Here is a 7,984-nt window from a genome sequence, read left to right on the forward strand (position 1 = left end):
GACAGCTGTTGGTAAAACTCCCTGCTTAGAGGCTCGCGTTAACAGGGCGACTTTTGAATTAAGCTGTACAGACTCTTGGTTGTGTTGGATTGCGACGTTACGTTGCGCCTGATGATTTTCTGTGGATGAGAACGACGTTTCTAAGTGCCCGGACTCGTGGAGTAGCGTTCTTGCAACGCGACTTCGATTTGCAATCCTTCAGGATGTGATTTGCGCGTTTTGCAAAGCTGGTGCGCTCGTTTAGATGGCATTCGTTGAAAGCTGCCCAACTGGACATGAAGTGAGATAAACCGTTGCATTAAACGCAGGTTGCTTGAAAGGTCATAAAGGCCTTCGTGGTTGCTTTTACGATGGTAGCTTGAGTATGTCGCTTCCGCCTACGATGTGATCCCTTTCGCGTGCTTCAAGGTATTGACATCGGCGAGTTAGAAATACGCAGCAATCATCCCAGGATGGTAATTGCTCCTAACTTTGCCTTTCTTGATACTGCATTTTTGTCTCTGGATCCAGTTTGCTGAGCATTAGATGAATTATGATTGCATCCATTACGTTTACTGCTGATCCAACTGAGATAACGTATGATTGAACTGCGGATACCGTATCGACGACATTCAGAAGTTTGGCTGCATTGGCATTCTCTATGTTTGGAACTGAAAACAAATTTGAAATGTAGTCTAGGAAAATCAACACGTCATTACACACATCGAGTAGATCCTCGGTGATCTGGAATGATTGTACTACCTCAAGCACTGGCCCGGTTAAGCAGTTGAGCAGGTAGTTAAACTTTTCGATGTTTGAAAGGCCACTATCCGTGTCTACAAGATTTGAAAATGCACTAGCGAAACGTTTGTAGTTTGCGTATCGTCCGTCGAAACTCGGTAACTTCAGATTTGGCAGACAATATGTGATGAATGACTGACGAATTGATTAAACTATTTAAAGTTGTGTCTCCTGTAATGCTTAACCGACGTTTCCTCGGTATTGCGGCCAGCAGCGTTGTTTTAATTGTCACGAACAGCTCATCCAAGCTGCTTCGTTCGATGTCGGCACTGTATAGATTCTCAATTTGTCCTTGAGTTGTGGAAAGTTGACGAAAGTGCCCTCCTAGTATTTGAAGATAACGTTCTAAAGCAGGCACGTTTAAAGTCTCCTTCTCCTGGTCGATTTTGGTCTTTAAATTGGTCATGTTTTGCGTAATCGTGGTCCGTTGATGCCGGAGGGATACCAATTTGTTGGTGTTGACTTCGCTTCCAGCGGCAGCATCGCCATGGTACTCTAAATCTGGTATAACTTCTAACTCTGACAAATAGAAAGCTAAATGGAGCTAGTTAAGATTGGTCTAACAACTGAACACTACAACTACAGCAAATCACAATGAATCTTTAGAACAACCTTTGCGGACAGAATATTTATTGCGTAATAATGATTTATTCAAGTAAATAACATTGAGGTTATGTAGCTTTACGTTTACTCACTGCCATTCCATGTATGTGTGAGTGTGTGTTGGATGGAGTACCAGTCCACGTGGATGATCCGCCTTTTGTATGAGCTGGGAGTGCTGCCACGATCGTCTTCTGGATGTTTCTCCAATGCCTTTGGTGTGTGCGCTGGTTGGCTTGTCTTGTGGCGCTTTTGCCCGAACTTCACTGCGAGACGCTTTTGTGCTCTGGCGGATTTTAATAGCGTGGCCTGGACAACACCAACAACTTGCCACTGCCGGACGGATGGCTCGCACTGTCACGGTCGCCAAATAATGTTCAGGCCTTTCTCTGAATAAATCAGCCGAATTTCTTCAAGTACGGTTCTGGTTTCGATTGCAAAGACAGTGACTGGGTTGTTGTAAGACGAAAAGCTTTTTTTGTTCACGTTCTTGAGCTTTAGTTATACCCGTTACTCGTAGAGTAAAAGGGTATACTAGATTCGTCGGAAAGTATGTAACAGGCAGAAGGAAGCGTTTCCGACCCCATAAAGTAGATATATTCTTGATCAGGATCACTAGCCGAGTCGATCTAGCCATGTCCGTCTGTCCGTCTGTCTGTCCGTCCGGATGAACAATGAGATCTCGGAAACTATAAAAGCTAGGCTAATGAGATTTGGCGTGCAGATTCCTGAGCTTCTTACGCAGCGCAAGTTTGTTTCAGTAAAGTGCCACGCCCACTCTAACGCCCACAAACCGCAAAAATTGTAGCTCCTACAGTTTTAATGCTAGAATAAAAATTTTAACTGAAATGTATTGTTCTCATCCATACCTATCGATTGACCCAAAAAATTTTGCCACGCCCACTTTAACGCCCACAAACCGCCCACAAACTTCAAAAAATCGTAAATATGAACGCGTATATCTCGGAAAATATCAAAGATAGAGAAATGGGATTTTAGATTTAGATTCCGTAGGCCTGAGGGCAGCGCAGGTTTGTTACGCTACGCCCACTCTAACGCCCACAAACCGCCCAAGCCTGTGGCGCCCACAATTTTTATGCTAGATACAAAATTTTAACTGAAATGTATTGGTCTCGTCAATACCTATCGATTTATCCAAGAAAAACCTTACCACGCCCACTCTAACGCCCACAACGCTGAAATCTGTCTACCGCCGGTAGGTGGCGCATTTGAATCTCGCTTTGCTGCTTCCATATCTCCATTTTCCTTTGGTCCCTTTAGCTGAGTAACGGGTTTCTGATAGTCGAGGTACTCGACTATAGCGTTCTTCCTAGTTTTTATCACGTCGTTTGCTTCTCTCTTATACACATACACTAAAAATTACCAAAAAGCCTCCTTAAATATACTAGATCTCTTAACAATTCAGGAAATAACATTGAAGGCGATTAATTCAACTAAGTTAAGATTTGAGCTGATAATATTCCTTAAGGAATATGAAAAATCCTATCTTTGGGCGCCAATTCTGTTTTGTGGGCATATTAGTGCCCAAGTCCCAAAAAGGACGTGGGCCAACATAATGAGAATAAATATTTAAAGTGCCTGGATAAATAATATTAGTGCGTAGAGTTCGTCAGTCGTCAGTCCACACTGCTGTGTTTCGGCCATATTAAAGGAACGGTGTTCCGACAAACTTAACCCATTTTTTTATACTCTGCGGTGAGATCCCAACGCTCCGGATCCTGGACTTTGGACAATATTATATTGGATATATATATAAATATATACGAGCACCAAAATACGGCTGTTCTTAAGGATACCAATTCACTTATACACAAAATACTTACATGCCAGAGGCATGCGACTTCTTCAACGACTGGTGGATAACTCGTCTTCTTTAATTGTTCATCATGAGTCGGTTGGTTTAAATGTATTTCAATGCATGTTTGAATGCTTCCAATTTTTTTTTGATTTTCACTTATTCTTAAATTCTAATATTTGAGGATATTGAACTTTGGTTATGCATAGCTTTGATTGACTCGATTAACACACTTATATTTCATCAGTACTTTCTCCGAAGTATGCTATTGGTCACTGCGCCTCTGAACGGTTAGCTCCTACAGCTGAACAATTTTCAGAAGACTGGAGATAAAGGGTACTGCGGCCACTAACATCACAATATGTCGGATGTCGTCCTTATTTTTGATCCTTTCCAAGTTCTTTGATGACAATGGCGGTGAGTGTCCAAAACAAGATTCTTTCAAGCTGCTATTTGTGTCCTCCTCAAGGTCTCTTGGAAAGGGTGGCTGGTCCTGGTGGCAGAAGACTCCGTGGACGACTACCCCTGGGAATGTCGCCTTTCCTCGGAGCTGCCGTCTTCCGTCAGCAAGACACCCAAATAGATTCTCCTCCTTTCTATAATTGTCTAAGGTCTTTTATACCAGCCTAGAGCTTTTACTTGGCTGCCGGTATGGATCGGATTAACAAGGTGCTTCCACCTACGATTACTGTTTCTTGATATCTGCTATCTTAGAAGTCAACGGCCGGCTGTTGCATTTTGCCAGCTACTGGAGTATGGTTACCAATAAGCCGATCTGGCCAGGCGAAACCCGTATATTGCCGAGTTTCATTTTCTTCTGCCATTACCAGTCTGAGTCTGGTTAGTCGAATGCACCGCTCCCCCCGACTAAAGAGTCGTCGTACGTAACAGAAACATAAAAAGGCTTACTAAAAATAATTGTCCTTCAACAGAAAACCTAAATAAAACAATATAATTAAATTGAAGTAAAAAGTAAATAAAAATTGTATGTATTTTAAATTCTATATTTTCATAAGTGAAAACTCATTGGAAATAGTCTGAATTTCACATGTAATTTCACGTGGGACGTGACACCTGCGGGTGACAGGCCATACGACAAATGAGTATAAGGAACAAGTGAAATCACGAGAGACTTCAACAAATTTTCATTTGAATTTTCGCTTGTGAAAAAGCGGATATCCCATAGAATTGTCTATATAAAGTATAACTTGTTCTTCACTCGCGCAAGCTGACATGTGACGCGTTATTCACAAGGTGATTCACGAATGAAACTTTGTTTTCGGAACTGAAGGGTAAATACATAAATGTAGTGATACGTACATATTGTAACGAACTGATTTTTGTGGTCTGCTGGCTACGAGATTCGTGCGGCTAGCTCAGTAGATTGTGTGTTCGTCCCACCAAATTCATATAAACGTGACCGCCCAGTGGGTTTATTGCGGGTATATTATTACAAACGACTTGGTAGCTCGGATGGCCTTGATATCGCCACTTGTGGCTTTCGGTGTCTCCGACGGTCTCGAATGTCTCGATGACCTCTCGCATCGTTGACTCGGTGCTCCAGTCCTGTAGCTCCCTGAATATCCTTGAAGCTCCCTGAAGATGCTCGCTCGCTGCTCGTCCCTGACGCGTTGGCTCGGCGACTGCTTATAACGTCTTGGACTCGCGAGGGGGTCAACCGTGCGAGCTTAGGGAAGCGTCGCCGTCCTCAGACTAGGGTGAACAGATGCTGCGCTCTCCAGGATTACTCCTTTCGACACACCGCTGCCTGTCCCTTGCTCTGTCCCTGATGGTCCCACTGGGGTGGGCGGACAGTCAAGGCTAAACGCCAGGAAGCTGCCTCGCGCTTTCCTTCGCTTCTACGCCTAATGTAAACGAACGTTCCAGCCTAGCCTCACCCTTTTGCTCATTGTTCAGGACGTTTCCGCGTGGCTCGAGCTGGGTTGTGTGGATGTCGTGAAGTGGTGGCTGGCTTGCTGCTGACAATCGGGATTTCGGGCATTTCACGAGTCAAACCCGTAGGGCTCTCCTGGACAACTCCATTTGAGACCGTACCGATCGGCGCTCTCCCTTCTGGCTCGTTATACTCGGTGCTCGGACACGCCGTTCCGGGACTTCACGACTTAAAACCGTAGGGCTCTCCTGGACTACTCCGCTTGAGACCGTACAGAATGCACCGCTCTCCAGGGATAGACAGATCGCCTTGACCTAGCCGTGTGATGCTCTCTGGACCTCAGCTACCTGTGTCGCAATTCGGAGATTCCTGGTATCCCAATCCAGAACGTCTCGACGTAGTGATCTTGCTCGTTGTAGGCTCCCACAACGCTGCTTTTCGACGACTCGACTTGTTGTGGCTCCCTTGTAGTTTACTTGGTTGATTTGACTGTTCAGTTTGATATCTTGACCTTGATGGTTTGACTGCTCGAGATCGATTGATGATCTTGCTGCTAGCGCCGCTGAATCTCTCCACTCCGGGTCCAAAGCCCGTGGCTCCTGTTTGACTCACTTGTCCTTTACGCACAGCTTACAACCAAAGTTCTGCCTAATGCTGCCGTCCCGCTGGTTCCCGTGATGCATGTGGTCCAAAGTTCACGGCAGAGTCCAAAGTTCGGCGAAGTTCCGTTATTCCCTTTTGCACACAGCACTCTCGCTATGCCCGCCAAGTCTCCACTCTCTCATTCTCCGCACCTTGGTCTCCAAACTCTCTCATTCTCCATCCTTGCTCTCCAAACTCTCTTATTCTCCCACCTTGGTCTCCAAACTATCTTCTTCTCCAACCTTGGTCTCCAAACTCTCTTCCCCTCCAACCGTTCCTCGGTTCGCCGTTACTACGCGAATTCGCCGCGTATCTGGTAAGCGGCCGGCCATTTGTGGTTGCTGCTGCTGGGATTTGTGGGGAGTTATTCAACTCCTCACATTGCTTCGGGAAACATTTAAAAGCTCGTTCCTACTCTCCGGTGTTTCCTTGCATATCCTAGCCTTCGAGCCCTTGCGATGCTCCTGCCGATCCCCATGGCGCTCCCTCGTTGCTCCCTCGATGCTCCCTCGACGCTTTAAGCTCCATTGAGCTTCTACAGCACTGGTCGTCCTCCTCGTAGCAACTTCAAATCTTCCGCACTATCCTCCATCTGTTCCCACTGGGCACTGATACCCATCAGCTATCGATAACCCAGCGGGAATCCCCATGATATCGATACCCATCAGCTACCGATATTGCTGGGGCGGCGTTGCCACTTGCTCGCTGCGATGTTCACCATAAAAAATATTTCCATTTTGCGCGTGCCCATCGATCGCACTATCGTCCAGTGTCAATCGACCGCCCATCGAGGCGCCCCCTCTCCTGAATCATGGTGATTTTGCAACTTTCATGGATAAGTTTCCGAATTTCTTCACACCTTTCTCTCTCCTTTCTCTTTCGCTCTTCACTCTTCGGCCAGCTTGGCCTGATCATCGCTCATTAGTAGCAGGAAGGCGCTAATGACGCCATCGCAGAGCTCCGGAACAAGAAAGACCTGCGCGCAAGGCTTCAGATTCAATATTGCCTTGGCGTTCTCTTTCACCAGGGCACAACTGGCCAGCACAGCATTGGTGGCCTTCAAGGCCGCTATTAGCAGTTTATCGCTCACGGACTGCTGCAGAATCCTGCCCAGATTCTGGGAGGAGTTTTCGAAGGCGGAAAAGAAGACGTACCAGTCCATGGCGAACTGCTAATTGCTGCTGAGCACGTGGGCCATGATGTACTGGAAGAGTCGCATCAGCTGGAGCAGCATGGCGGTGTCCATGCAGTTGGTCCGCTTAAACAGGGTCTCCATTGTGCTGTGATTGCAGGTGAGCAGCTCGGCGCACTTCACCTGGGCGAACATGTTGCCCAGCAGGCCGATGAGAATCTCGTAGATGTGCACATCCTCACAGCCGGCCATCGGGAAGTACATGATCGGATCGATGGCCTCGTTTCCCAGTAGCAGGGTGACAACCTCGGGGGACACCGACATGTCCCACACCTTGCACAGGTCGTCCTCTAGCTGTTGTTCCAGTGGTGATTCCGGCTGCAGATCCACCAAATTCAACACCGTCTGCAGGATGAACCGACTGAACATCGTGTTGCCCACTACATCGCCGCGCATCAGCTTCAGCAGTTCCGCCTCCTCGTTGTCGTCCTGGGCGGGTGGGGGCGTGGTCGAGGCGCTGCTGGCGCTGGCATAGGCTGGGGTAGAGGCATCGCTTTTTTTGTGGGTCGCATTTTCCGCGGGAGGCACATCGCTTTCCTTGCCTCCTTATGAGATATATTCCTGTATAGGGTGTCACCCTCCATCACGTAGTCCGGGTACTTTTGCGGTTGGGTACTTATCTTTCCACGTATTTCCTGAATCCAGCTGCATGATGCAGAAGCTTCCGCCGCCGATGTCTCCTTAATCCTCCCTGAAGGGCTTTCTATGCTGTTAAGCCACTTCAGCGCCATGTGGTCGCTTACTACTTTAAAGAGGTAACCTTCCAGATAAGAATTGAGTTTTCGGCCGTTAGGTAATTCTTTTCAGCGCCGTTGAGCATTCGGCTTTAGTAGGAAATTACGTTTTCGCCTCGTTCACTTTCCTGGAGCAAGATTGCCCCGATGCCGTTGTCGCTCGCGTCCATTTGCATGATAAATGGTTTGTCGCTTGTCACTTGTTGCCCTTGCGTAGCAGTTCGTTGAGAGGTTTGCTACGCCCAGGCACTGTCGGAGCTCTCTTACTGTTGATGGTGGTTCTAGTTCGGCGATGGCCGCTACCTTTTCCGGATCCGTGGCTATTC

At 47.1% G+C, this 7,984-nt stretch overlaps 1 pseudogene; it reads right to left on the reverse strand.

The window, feature by feature from the left end:
- Positions 1-6,618: 6,618 nt before the first annotated feature.
- Positions 6,619-7,458, reverse strand: LOC119562623 (annotated as a pseudogene).
- Between the last annotated feature and the right edge of the window lie 526 nt (positions 7,459-7,984).

This window comes from Drosophila subpulchrella, unplaced genomic scaffold, assembly GCF_014743375.2.
Source record: "Drosophila subpulchrella strain 33 F10 #4 breed RU33 unplaced genomic scaffold, RU_Dsub_v1.1 Primary Assembly Seq75, whole genome shotgun sequence".
Taxonomy (NCBI): domain Eukaryota; kingdom Metazoa; phylum Arthropoda; class Insecta; order Diptera; family Drosophilidae; genus Drosophila; species Drosophila subpulchrella.